General features: G+C 44.6%; 1 protein-coding gene and 1 pseudogene across 1 annotated transcript in view; one reads left to right on the forward strand and one right to left on the reverse strand.

Moving 5' to 3' along the window:
- The window catches only part of EXOC6B (exocyst complex component 6B), a 1,306,513-nt gene that overhangs the window by 622,241 nt on the left and 670,197 nt on the right, over positions 1–14,075 (reverse strand).
- LOC115082751 lies at positions 816–970 on the forward strand (annotated as a pseudogene).

The raw sequence follows: 14,075 nt of genomic DNA on the forward strand, positions 1-14,075 counted from the left end.
TATGGAGTTAACCAGGTAATCCTCAGTGCTTGAAATTTTCTCCTACTCACCTGCTAAATTTTGTTCAAGTAAATCGTTGCCCGCACAAAATCTACCTGAATAAAAAACAGGTGGGGCTGGGGGTGTTTCAGGGGCATGGCTAAGCTTTATCAGGTCAATGGTGAAATTCAGCACTGACTGGATAAAATTATCCAGATATCTCAGGTCAGCCAAATAGCTGCCCTAAAGTTATCTGTATAACCAAGGCAGGCCAAATGAAAAAATGCAGCAGGCAGGTCGTGCTAAATACCCGCTCTCTTTCACTCCCCAAGATTAAAAAAAAAAAAGAATTCAGGGGTCAATGGCAGTAGATTCTTCTCTCTTCTACCCACCAAAGAAAAGCATCAGTGGAGCCCTGACTCTCTCAACCTCTATTTACAAAAAAAAAAAAAGGTGTGGTGCTAAATCCCTCCCCCACCCCAAAAGTGTTCTTGAAGCCCTCCTCCCATTGGGCTGAATACAAAGTGTTAATACAGCTGACAGATACCATTACTTTTGTTCTCTGCAAATGAGGTTGTAGGGATATTGGTTCTTTGGTTCATTTATTGTGAAACCACAGTATCTCCATATAATTACGTTTGCACAATGATGCAGGCAGCCATCTTCTCTATCACTAGGGTGGTGGTCTCGCTAACTAAGGTCTTTCTCTTTGGATCCAAAATAATATGACAAACATCTCTTGCAAGGCTGACCTGGGTGTAGCGAAGAGATACATCACCCATGGCACTTGAATAAGCTTGGGGTATTATCACTAGGAATAAACTAACACATTCACGTTCGCTTCTCGGCTTTTTGGCTAAGATCAAGTGTAGAAGGGGCAGAAAAGAACTTTTCAGCTACTAACTCCCATTTCCTATGCCTGGTCTCCCTTTTTCAATCTTGGGAGACCAGCAATCTTGGGAGACTTGCTCCGCTCATGGAGTGACATAACTGAAGAAAGCAAGAAGCAGCCAGTGGAGGATGTCAATAGAGCCATAGGCCGCTAGGTTTTTGCAGCATCTGCAACTGATTATTCTTCAAGAAAGTCACTGCTCACAAGTTTTAAACTTATGATAATTCAACCATATTTCTGTATGATTACTCTTCAAAACTAATCTTAACTACCTTTAGTGTAGGCTCACTTGGGACCCTTACAACTCTGGAAATTATCCTGCACAGTGCTGTGTAGATAGGCAATGTGAATAATAATCATTTTGAAATCAAAGCAGGGGGAACACAAACAGAATTTCTGTTGGCTTTTCAGAAATGTTTAATACTTCAATTGAGCAGAAACCAGTTGAGGTCAACAAAGTACAATTAAAACTGAACCTTAGCCAGTGATCATCGAAATTCAATACAAGTGAAGTAAAGGTGAACTAATTTGGCACTGAAAATTTGTACTGATTTTACCTCAAGATTGAAGCAGCTTCAAACAAATATTATCAATCAACCATCAGAAGGCAGTATTTCAAATCACACCAAGAAAAGTATTGAGGTTACTATGTTAGTCAAATACTTTAATATAGCAATAATGGACAACAAAAAGTTATAGGTGACATCTTTTTATGGGACCAATAAAATACATCTGGCAACTAACTTTTGAAAGCTATTCTTCCCTTCATCAGTTCAGTAAAGTGGTTGTCTTAATTATGTGTTGACTGAAGAAATATTACCAGTTCATTAGCTTTACATGATTTACTTGACTTTTAAATCAGATAAAATAAGATCCAAGATCATGTAAACAGAGCAAAATGTCTACACCTTTCTTAAGGTGGATAATAATTTTATAGCAGCAAAATATATGCAATGGTTTTATATATGATAGATATTGTTTTAAATTTGTGTTCTACAGAGTAAATCACTCTGGTTACAAAAGATTATAAAAATACCTGTGTCTAACCCTCAAGATAACTTGACATCTCAAACACATTGCGATTTAGCCAGTTAATCTTATGCTGACGAGGAGTGCATGAAGATGTCTCAGGGACAGTCTCAGGCTCTCTCACTCTCTACTGCAATCGAGTCATCTCTTTGGTGAACTAGGTTAGGGTCCTGTCTCTGGCACAGACAGTTAGCTGAACTTCTGTCAGGCAAACGACAGGTTAACACCACAACACCAGGGCAGCGGTGGACCTGGAGCTTACAGAAGCCTCTGTAAATTGTGCAGGCAGGGAACAGGAGCAAAAATTAGCTTAGCCTACAAAGGCTTGGGCAAGGATGAGATTGGGTGGGTACTCGAAAGTTAACGGAGCAGGAGAGGGCTCAGCAGGAAGCCCAGTCTTGAAGCCTGGAATGAGCTTTGTTAAAGTCTTATAAAAAGTCTCGAGTGGAAGTCCAAAATCTTTTCTTCATCAAGGCTTCATGCATATGCATATGACTGGAGATTACCACAATCTACTGGCATAGGATTAATGGGTTTCCGATATGACGACGACTTAGCTGGTTTATGTGTGCAGATTCTCACGTAGATGACAAAGTAGGCTGGAAGACATCTGGTGAATGGAATTGTGCTTAATAAATGGATATAAAGTTTGTCAAGGCCACAAGATCAGCAATTGTGTGTCCAGCAGTACCAGCTAAATTGTAAGCCAAAGACAGATTGCTCGATATGGGGAATAATAGCAGCTTCTTCTCCTCAATGCTGTTAACTGGCATTTACATTAAAACTTCATTTGGCTTTACTTCCCACACAGTTCAGTTCAATTGCACCCTCCTTTTTAGGGTGATTGGCTTATCCCTACAACTCAATTCAAGACCCTGTGCTTGGCTTTTAAAGTGCTAAATCAGAATTTCCCAACCAGTGTGCCTTCAGATCTGATCAGGTTGGCCACAGAAAAATCACCACTTCCTGATGCTTAGATCCAGGCCAGCACCTGGGTTCTGCTCTAAGCATTTCACAGCAACAAAGTTACCAGTGGAGGTTATTATCTATATAGGAGCAACTTTCTGAGAACATGTCTAATCATGCATGCCTCTTCTTAATAGTAATAGCATGAATCTGAGAATGTAGTAATTAACTGGCAGCATTCAGGGTACAGACAGCTGCTTTGTTCTGCATATATAGTGCACATAGCACATCCTCATCTTCCCCGTCCTGAGCTTCCTTCTTTTAGTCTTTCAAGTCTCTATCTTATCCCTAGGCTGACAGGGAGAGCGTGCACTGAGCACTGGATGTGACTAATTCTGACTGCAGGAAGCAGTAGCAGGGAAGCACGCTGGCAGCCAAGGTATCTAACCGAGCCGGCTGCCCTCTCTACAGTCAATTCTCCCTTCTCTTGCACTTGTATGTAGATGAAACTGGCCTACTGTGATGAGTTCATGTGTGTGTCTGCCCCCTCTCTCAGTTTGATATAAATTTTGGAGAGACTGGTGGGGCTTTCAATGCTTCCCTTGTGCTTCTTTGGACCATATCAGTCCACTCCATGTCTGTATGGCCTGCCCTGTAAAGGTTGGTGTGTCACATAACATTTTTATTACTGTAGGTATGCCTTGGGCTTATAAAGGTTGGCAAACATTGCACTAAACAGCCAAGGCCCATCTTACTTAAATGCCATCCCAGCCTCAATTCATCTTTTATTCCTGTGGCCTTTCCCTCCCCCGGTCATGTTCTCTTCATCAGAGTGGACCACTCTGACCACCAATCTCCAAGTCCTATTGCTCCATCAACCTTTTACCCAAATGGAGAAATTACTTTTGATAATTTTGTTTTCCTTACCGTAGGCAGATGGCTTCAGGACAAGTGGGTTTATGCTCCCCTGCCAGCAGATGGAGACAGAGCAAGATGACAACAGAGTATATTTAACCCTACAGGGACCCCAACCTGCCAGTATTCTCTTCAAAAGCAACTGCTGACAGACTAGCAAAAAAACTTGATTAAAAATAGAACTGTACTCAGCCAAACACTGAACTCACATAAGATTCTAGGTACCCTAAGCTAGGGACTGGATGAACCCTTACCAGCAATCCCTTGGGACCCAGAGCTCCACAGAAAGACTATGGACACATTCATGCGGCAGCCGAGGGCAGGAAGCTGAATCCATCTGTCTACACTAAGGAAAACAAAATTATCAGATAAATAATTTCCCCATTTCCTAACGTGTAGACAGATGGACTCAGGACCAGTGGGATGTACCAAAGCTACTCACCAACTTGGTAGGAGGCTGCCCGCAGTCCAGTAAACACTGCACATGCAAAGGCTGCATCCTCCTAGGCCTGCACATCCAGACAATAAAACATGGAAAATGTGTGTAAGGAGGACCAAGTTGCAGCTCGGCAGATATTGATGGGAGAAAACAGACTAACTTTTGCCCCATGACACTGCCTGAGCCATAATGGAATGAACACTAACCTAAGTAGGCAATGACTTTCCAGCATCTACATATGTGACCATGACCACCTCTTTAATCCAATGAGCTATGGTAGCCCGCGAAGCCGGAGTGCCCTGTGTACTCCCACCATGGAGAACAAACAGGCGATCCGTATTTCGAAAAGACTCAGAGATACCACACAAGACGCTTAACATCGAAGGGGTGAAAAAGGCAAAACTCCTCCGCATCCCTGTCCTTATCCAGGGATGGCAAGGAGATGGACTGATTCAAATGAAAGTCTGAGACTATCTTGGGCAAGAAGGAGGAAACAGTACACAGCTGTAATGCCCCCAGAGTCACCCAAAGGAATGGGTCCTGGCAAGACAAGGCCTGCAGCTCAGAAATCCCACACGCAGAACACATAGCCACCAGGAACACAGTCTTCAAAGTCAACAACCATAAGGAAAGGCTACACAGTGGTCAGAACGTAGGGCCTGCCAAAAAGTCCAGCACCAAATTAAGACTCCACAATGGAACTGGTAACCTCAAGGGAGGCTTAAGGTGCTTCATTCCCTTTAAAAAACAGGCCACATCAGAAAGAGACGACAAGGAACACCATTCACCAGGCCTCTGAAACAGGCAAGAGCCACAACCTGCACCTTCAAGGAATTAAGGGACAAGCCTTTATTCAATCTATCCTCCAAAAAATTTAGAATGAGAAGGATCTTAATTGAATGAAGAACACCCTGCTCCCCACACCAGGCCTCAAAAACTCTCCAAACCCACACATAAGCCAAGGAAGTGGAGTGCGGAGTAAAGTGGCAACTATCACGGAGGAATAACCATGCTTTAACAGGTGAGCCCTCTCAAAGGTCAAACCGTAAGACAGAATTGAGTTGGATCCTTGTGAAGAACCTGTCCCTGCTGAAGCAGATCCATGTGCAGGAACGATGAAGGGGGACCTCCAACCAGGAGTTGTCGCAAATCCACATACCACGGATGCTAGGCCAATCTGGCGCCGCCAGGAGTACTAGTCTCCTGTGGCCTTCAATCTTGTGAATTATCCTACCCAGCAAGGGCCACGGAGGAAAGGTATAAAGCAATCAGACCTGTACGACAGTGTCTATTCCCAGGGACCACAGATCTCTCCTGCGACTGTAAAAACAAGGAACTTTCGTATTTTGAGGAGTCACCAGTAGGTCTAGGAACTGAAGGCCCCAGTGATCCACAATCAGCTGAAATGCCTCGGCTGACAACACCCACTCTCCTGGGTCCAGACTCTTCCTGCTGAAAAAGTCCGCTCTTACGTTATTTTTTCCTGCAATGTGAGAAGCCGAGATCATCTGCAGATTACCTTCCACCCATTCCATCAGCTGGTCTATTTCCTGCAACACTTGCTGGCTTTTGGTTCCTCCCTGGTGATTGATATAGGCCACCATCATCACGTTGTCCAACATCACACAAACCTCTTGATTCCAAAGTCTGTGGCTGAACTGCAAAAGCATCCCAGCCGTACCACCCAGGCCTCCAGGTGATTGATGTTCCAATGGGACTCTTCGGCATTCCAGCACCTCTGGGCCATTAACACTAAACAGTGAGCCCCCCCAACCATTGAAACTCGCAACTGTCATACCAACCAGGCCAGAGAGGAAAAGGAACTCCCTTTCTCAGATGATCCTCCTGCAACTACCACTGGAGGCGGGAGCAGAATTCCATTGACAAGTGGAGCCAGACTGCATAATCCTGAGACTGCAGGTTCCAACGAAATAGCAGAGAGCACTGAAGAGGACACATATGCAACCTTGCCCATGGCACCAATTCCAGGGTAGCTGTCATCAAGCCTAGTACCTGTAGGTAGGAACACACCGTCGGGCATATGGTGTTCATCAACTGATGCACTTGAGACATAAATCTCTGGATCCGAACTTCCAGTAGGAAAATTCTTTCCTGTCTCATGTCGAACTGGACCCCCAGATACTCCAACAACTGGGATGGTTGAAGATTGCGATTGGTCAGGTTCTCCACCCAACTAGCTCCTGCAATAAGGAGATCACCTTGGGTATCACCAGGCGGTTCTTTTCCTGAGACTTGGCTTGAATCAGCCAGTCATCCAAATATGGGTGCACCAGGATTCCTTCTTTTCGCAAGGCCGCCGCTACCACCACCATAATCATGGAAAATGTTCTGGGAACGGTGGCTAGACCAAAAGGCAGCACCCAAAACTTATAATGGCACCCCAATACTGCAAAGCGTAGAAAGTGATGGTGTTCCAATCAGATGAGAATATGAAAATAAGCCTCTGACAGATTCAAGGAGGTCAGAAATTCCCCTGACTACACCACCATTATTACTGAGCGTACGGTTTCCATTCGAAAATGAGTCACCTTCAAGTGATGGTAGACCCTCTTGAGATCCAAGATGGGATGAAAGGAGCTCTCCTTCTTGGGCACAACAAAATAAATGGAATATCTCCCCATACTTTCTTGAGATGTAGGCACCATATCCACAGTCCTCAGTCTGAGAAGCCTCTGAAGCGTGTTCTCCACTTCCTGCTTCTTCTGCATGAACAACATGAATACATTCCAAGGAATTCATATAGGGTATGCACTGGAATTTTGCAGTACCATCTCCAGAACCCACTCTCCTCTCTTGGGCTGCCGGGGACAAAAGGCCTGAGACCTACCGAAAGGCCGAGTCCGCTGAAAGGTCATTCCTCTGTAGGGACGAAAACGCCTAGAACTCCAGAAATGACCCCTCATACCAAAGGGGCGCTGTAACTGTTTATCATCCTCTGGCAACTGAGGCACCGAAGACTTGCCCCATTCACTAGCCAGTTTCTCCAACTCGCTCCCAAACAAGAGTGAGTATTTAAAGGGCATCTTGGTAAAATTGGCTTTGGAAACTGTGGCAGCTGACCAATTTCACAACCAGAGTTGACGCTTGACCGCTACCACTGAAGCTACTCCTCTGGATAAGGTCCGAACAAAATCACAGCCTGCTTCTTCTAAAAAGGTGTCAGCAGGCTCTCTAACCCCTCTGGAATTCCCTCCAGACTCATCAACTTCCTGAGAGAAGCAGACAAGATCTTGCCACTAGGGCGCAACAGGAGGTAATCTGTAAATTCATTGCCACTGCCTCAAGGGCTTGCTTAAGAATAGCCTCAGACCTTTGATCATGTACATCCTTCAAGGCCATTCCTCCCTCTACGGGGATAGTCCACTTAGACATGGCACATACCAGAGCATCCACTTTGGGAAAACGCAAATGCTCTCTCACAGTTGGATTCAGGGAGTACATGCCTTCCATGTCCATCCCCCTTAAAAATTTGCCTCTGGGGCATCCCATTCCAGATCAATCAATTCATGGATGGCAACCATCACCAGGAAAAAACAAAAGGCTTTACATAAGGAAACCAAAATGGGATTCTTCCTCGGCTCTGCCACAGCAACCAAACCAGGAACACCCAGCTGTTTCAAGGTCTGGGAAATCAGGGCCGGTAGTTCATTTCTATGAAAGAACAGCAACATGATTCCATATGGCTCCAGTCCTAGAGGAATTTCCCCATCTTCCAGGGAATCAGGATCAACCTCATCATCAGAGCCATCTGGATTCTTGTCAGGAACACACACAGGGAACCGAAGTGAGCCCCGCGCTTAAGCAAAGGACTGGAAGAGGGAGGAGCCACCATCTGAGGGTCCAACTGGACAGAAATGGGGGAAGCGGAGGACTGTACCTGAAGAAAGGCTTGTTAGCCCTGAAAAAATTCCACCCAAGAAAAAGCAGCTGGGTCCAGACCAAGCTGAGAAGGAACTGGAGTTGGTCCCATAGAACTGCCCTCGCCAGCGGAGGAGCCAGTCAAGGGAAAACCAAGATCTGGCATCCTCCCAGTCAAGGCCGTGACCAACCCATCATCAGAATGGGAAGCTCCAGGCCAAGCAAAATCCGAGGAAGACAACTGTCCCTGAGCTTCTGAGCAGCGCTGACACAGGTTAGAAGCCAGGTCAGGTTGAGAAGCCCTAATATGACAGGCAACACAAATAGGAAGATGCTTAGACTTCTTGCTTACCGGCGCCATTGCTACGGTAAATGTGCATCAGAACAGCTCGTGCTCAAAAATGAAATGCGCCCAAAAAATAAGTGCCTAGAAGAAAGTGCGGCAAGGCACAAGCACAACCTGTGCACCAAGTTAAGCACATAAAAAAATTTGTGCATGTAAAAAGTGTGCCCAAAAACCAAGCGCACAATGCGTGCGTAGAGCCAACACACTGTGCACATCGACAGCCTATAGAAGGCAGCAGAACACGAACAAGAGAGCACAAAACAGCTGCTGTGGTCTACCACGTGGCATGCAAGAAAAAAGTCTAAGTGCGGGGCCTAGCCCACTGGGGGCCACTCAACCTGCCAGGCTGTTCAGTTCTCCAACCCCAACAGGAGTGGGGAACGAACGTCAGCATGGTGTGCCGAGAATGGAGACCGGAGGAATTTCTGAAACCCCTCTGTCTCCGATTCAGGTAAAACTTTCTTCTTTTATTTTTTTAAACCTTACCTGAGCTCAGCACTTACCGGCTGAGTACAGAGACCATCTCTAGCTGCGGGGGGAGAGGGCAACTAATGTCACCACCATGCTCAGCCTCCTGAACTCGCTGCCTTTCAGCTGAACTTGCAGCTAAGTCCACGCCGGGAAACCCAGCTACCAGACCAAGGCACACCTCTGAGGGCCCATGGAAATCGCCTCAGGAATTCTCAACTTGGGGAGGGACCTTTAGGTATCAACGCAGGAGAGCAGGGCTTTCTTTTCCTGAATTTAAAATTTCTCCTTTCAAAAAGCTCAAAGCAATCCTCATAAGGGGATGCATATCCACCATCTACTGGAGACAGAGAATACTGGGAGGCTGGGGGTCACTGCAGGGATATATATACTGTGATGTCATCTTGCTCTGTCTCCATCTGCTGGCAGGGAGCATAAACCCACTAGTCCTGAGTCCATCTGTCTACATGCTAGGAAATGATAATTTTTCTTTGGACTCCAAGGCTGGTTATCTTGCTGATAGAACTTGTATGCTGAATACTGTCAATGCTTTACTGAAATCCAGATAGATCATTTCTGCCTTATTCCATGGATTATTACTTTCATCATCAAGAAATAATCCAAGTTTGTTTGGCAAGATATTATGAAAACGTGTTGCATAGGATTGTAGGGAAGAAGCCACTCACCGTAAAAAGATGTACACAATTGAACCAGAGTGTGCAATACTGCACACAGACTGAACCAAAGTGCAGGCCTGAGCAACACAAAGATGGAATCCTCAGGCATGTGATGGCCTCTACAATTTCATTTTTAAAGATTTTGAGGAACTACACAACGAGAAGAAATTGCAAGTGTTCTTCTATCAGCCATCTGTCTACACCTCACAAATTGCTAGTACATCACAGCACATGAACTGCTAAGTATGTCCTTGGTGGAAACTTTCAGGCGAATTTTCAAAGGACTGTGCAAGGATGGGCCCTGCACGCGCTGCATGCATTTTCAAAAAGCCCCCCACGTGCTTAAGTCCCAATACACGCACAAGTGCCGGGCCCTGAAAAAGGGATGGGCTGGGGGTGTGGTCTGGGCAAGGAGGGGTGGGGCAGGGCAGGATGGAGGCTGGCTGGGACAGTGGCCATTAGCCGCTGGTCCGGAGAAGAGCGAGCGGTAGCCGGCCGGCGCACATAACTTGCTTCTCCTCTGGAGGAGCAGTAAGTAATAAAATAAAAAATTTAGGGAAAAGTAGGTTAGGTTTAAGGGGGTGGGGAGGAGAGGGGAAGAGGGAGGAAATGTAGGAAGGGGTAGGGAAGGTCCCTCCCACTCTGTTCCTTAACTGGAGCTGACTGGGAGGGAACTGGGGAAATCCCAATTGCATCTCTGTGCATATTTTACGAACATTTGCCCCCTCCCCCCACACACGCGCCGCCCACACACATGCACGTGTGGATTTTAAAATCCGGTGTGCATATGCGCACGTCCAGCCGATTTTATAACATGTGCGTGCTGGCGAGCGCATGTTATAAAATCGGCGCAATCATGTGCGCATGCCGGGAACTGCACGCACATGACAGTCGTGGGCCGATTAGAAAATCTACCCCTTTGTATCTAGCCATGAAGCCAGCTATGAAGCAAGTATTGTTCACAAATGTCCGCTGATGAACCTCATTACTGACAGTGTGAATATGCATATACATCTGGACTCAGGAGACGCCACTGGCATCCCACCAATCTTGTCTCTTTCAATGGTGGTGACATCCAAGCAGAAGTCAATGTTGGATCCTATGGAATGAATATGCTATGAAGTCCCAAGCAGGAAGAAGACTCTGAACTTGTACAGACTGCAAAACATTTCTTAAGGAATCTTTTCCGGAAGCTTTTACTAGAATTTCCCAGACCTAAGACTGCTCTGCCAACATTATTGCTACCTTTGCAGAACTTTTCCACTGTTGCAGTTCACTACACCAGGGAACTAGCAACCTTTAAGACTGAGTTCCTTGCTCAACACAGCCTGCTCCATCAACTTTGGAGTGCCTGCCTTGTCATACTTGCCAACCTTATCTCTACCGAAACCTTGTCAAGCCAAGTCCTTTTTTACCCTGTTTCTGCAGACATACCTCACAGAAACATCTGTGAAACCCCTTGGTTCTATTTTCATTGAGACTGTGGTGTAACTTATCAATTGTCTGCCAGGATGTTGCTGGATTCCTAACATGCCATGGGACACGGCCCAAATTTCTGTAGGACTACAACCCGTCACAACGAAGGGTAAAATAAACTGCTTAATAAATCTTTCAACTCTGTTAATTTGGTGTTGTGTAGTGAGAAGTGCAGGTTGACAGATAACATAAGAATATTAGCTTAATCTTGTAACAATGCTTTGCTCTGTAAAAATAAAATGAAACTTAAAACAAACTATATCTAATCTACCATACTAAACTCTGAAACCATTATGCTGTTATAATAAAGCTGATTATCTACCTCACAAAAGAGTTTCTGCTCCCTTAACCTACTGAACTAGGATCACAGGTTAGCTGTTAAATCAGATAATTATCTGTAGCCATAATTTTCCTTACAGGATCATGTATCCTCTTGCTTCAGCATTTTAAACTATTCTATCATTCAACAGTATTTCCATTACATTTCCCACCAATGATGTAGATATAAAAGTAAGAGATCTGTAATGTCGCGCTTTCTCTTTGCACCCACCCTGGCAAACTAGGTATTATATCTGCTCGTCTCTGGTCCTAAGTAATCTCTCCTGTTGTGAGAAGTTGAAAAGAGCTGTGAGGGGTATATTTGGCACTTCCTTTAATGCCTTTACTAATCTGAGATGTACCCCACCAGGTCCCAAAGCCTTGTCTACTTTTAGTTTAAATCTTTCTATTAACAAATTAAAACACATCACAATATGGCATACGATTGCTTCTCTAACATACCACATTTCTCAGCTGTAACAGTTTTATAATACACAGTTACATTTTATTTACCCCATCTAATCCCAGATCTATACTACGTGGTGAAAAACATCAGACACTCAGGATAACAACATTTTTATAGTAAAATTCCATATTCATTGAGTGAAAGAAATGAAAATACGGTATACAACCACTTAATGGCTCTAAAAAGTATTCTGTGGTGTATGAGGCAATACTAGGGAGTAGCTATCCTGGATCTTTGGAAACCTGTCAGAGCCAGCCTGGCCTTACATTTTTGCTGCTTAGAACTCCATAACTAGATCACCACACATTTGAAGTTTCCAATTTGTCAAACAAGGGTTGTCTTCCGATCACCAAAATTTTAATATCATCTTTAAACTATCAAAAAAGCTTTAAGGAGAAATCATTTTCAATATTGTAGAATCAGGGCTTAAAGTACCTAGACTTTCAAATAAACAAAGATTTAGCCAATGTTCGGTCTACTGACGTGTGTGCTGCTTTGGAGGCATAAAGTCATCTGGAAAATGATATCACCTTGGTGTGGAGGTGATCCTGTAGCTAGGATCTGCCCTCCAAGGATGTGTCTCCAGGGCCATGTGCCCAGTAGGGAAGGGTTAGGACTGCCGTTATAGTTGGTGATTTGATAATTACGAATATAGATAGCTGGGTGGCTGGTGGGCAAGAGGATCGCTTGGTAACTTGTCTGCCCGGTATGAGGCTGGTGGACTTCATACACCAGCTGGATAAGATTTTAGAGATACTGAGAAGGAGCTGTCCGTCATGGTAAATGTGGGTGCTAATGACATAGGACAGAGAAGGGTGAAAGGCTATGAAGACAAAATGTAGCCTTTTAGGTAGGAAATTGAAATCTAGAACTTTCAGGGTTGTATTCTCAGAAATGCTCCTCATTGCACGTGCAGGAGCCATGAGGCAGGCTGAGCTCCTAGACTCCCAATGCACGGACGGTGCAGGAAGGACGGCTTTAGATTTGTTAGGAACTGGGAAAGATTCAGTGGAAGTGGGACCCTATTCTGTCAGGACAGGCTCTACTATAATCAGGGTAGAACCCATCTGCTTATAACATTAAAAAAAAGGAGATTAAACAGCTTTAAACTAGCCCTTGAGGGAAAGCTGCTAGTTAGAAGCACATGGTTCAGAGGGAGGTTTCTTCAAGGATACTTGCAAAATAGGGAAGTTAGAATATCCCAGTTGAGAGGTTGTGGTTAAAGCTGAAGTAGCCCAAATTAATGTAGACAGAGTACACAGACGTGAATGACTTTACACTACCCATGTCTTCTGCTAACAAGAAGGTTGTGAATACAAATAGAAATAAAAAAAATATAAGCATACTTTAAAATGTCTGTACGTGAATACCATAAGCCTGAATAGTTGAAATGTATGGCATTATATATACAATGATATAGACAATATAAGCATATCAGAGAGGTGGTGGAAGGCGGATAACCAATGGGCCACTGTGATTCCAGGGTATAAGTTATATCAACGTAACAGGGCAAAACATATTAACAATACAATAAAAGATTGTTATTTTAAATTGCACACTCTAAAAAAAAATTAACACCTCTACTCTATCAATGTGACTTCTGCACCATTCTTCAATCCCTTAGCCTCACAAAAGTAGACTACTGTAACTCCCTTCTTCTTGGCCTCCCTAAAGCGACCAACCTCCCATTACAAACGCTGCAGAATGCAGCTGCACACCTCAGATCACCTGCAGATCTGAACACATCGCTCCTATCCTCCAAGAATTACATTGGCTCCCCATCGCACAACGGATAAAATACAAAACAGTGTCTTTAATACACAAAACCCTGCACTGGCTCAATAATGCTCCACACTTCCGAAAACATGCCAGACCACCAAGAACACAACACTCTGCTACATTAAACACGCCTTCTCACAAAACCATCTTATTCAACTCAACTAGAGAATGCGCCATGTCTATAGTCGGGCCGACAAGCTGGAACAATATGCCCCCTGACCTCCATCAGGAATCATGTCCAAAATAGTTTAAACAAAAACTTAAAACATGACTTTTCTTATTTATTTATTTATTTTTTTATATACCAACATTCGATCTGAGATATCACAGTGTTTGTACCCGAGGCAATGGTGGGTAAAGTGACTTGCCCAAGGTCACAAGGAGCAACAGTGGGACTCGAACCCAGGTCTCCTGGTTCATAGCCCACTGCTCTAACCACTAGGCTATTCCTCCTCCCCGATCCTTCTCCCCCATAATAGCAGTAGACATTTCCCCCTCATACCCCC

Source organism: Rhinatrema bivittatum, chromosome 1, assembly GCF_901001135.1.
Source record: "Rhinatrema bivittatum chromosome 1, aRhiBiv1.1, whole genome shotgun sequence".
NCBI classification, from domain to species: Eukaryota; Metazoa; Chordata; class Amphibia; order Gymnophiona; family Rhinatrematidae; genus Rhinatrema; species Rhinatrema bivittatum.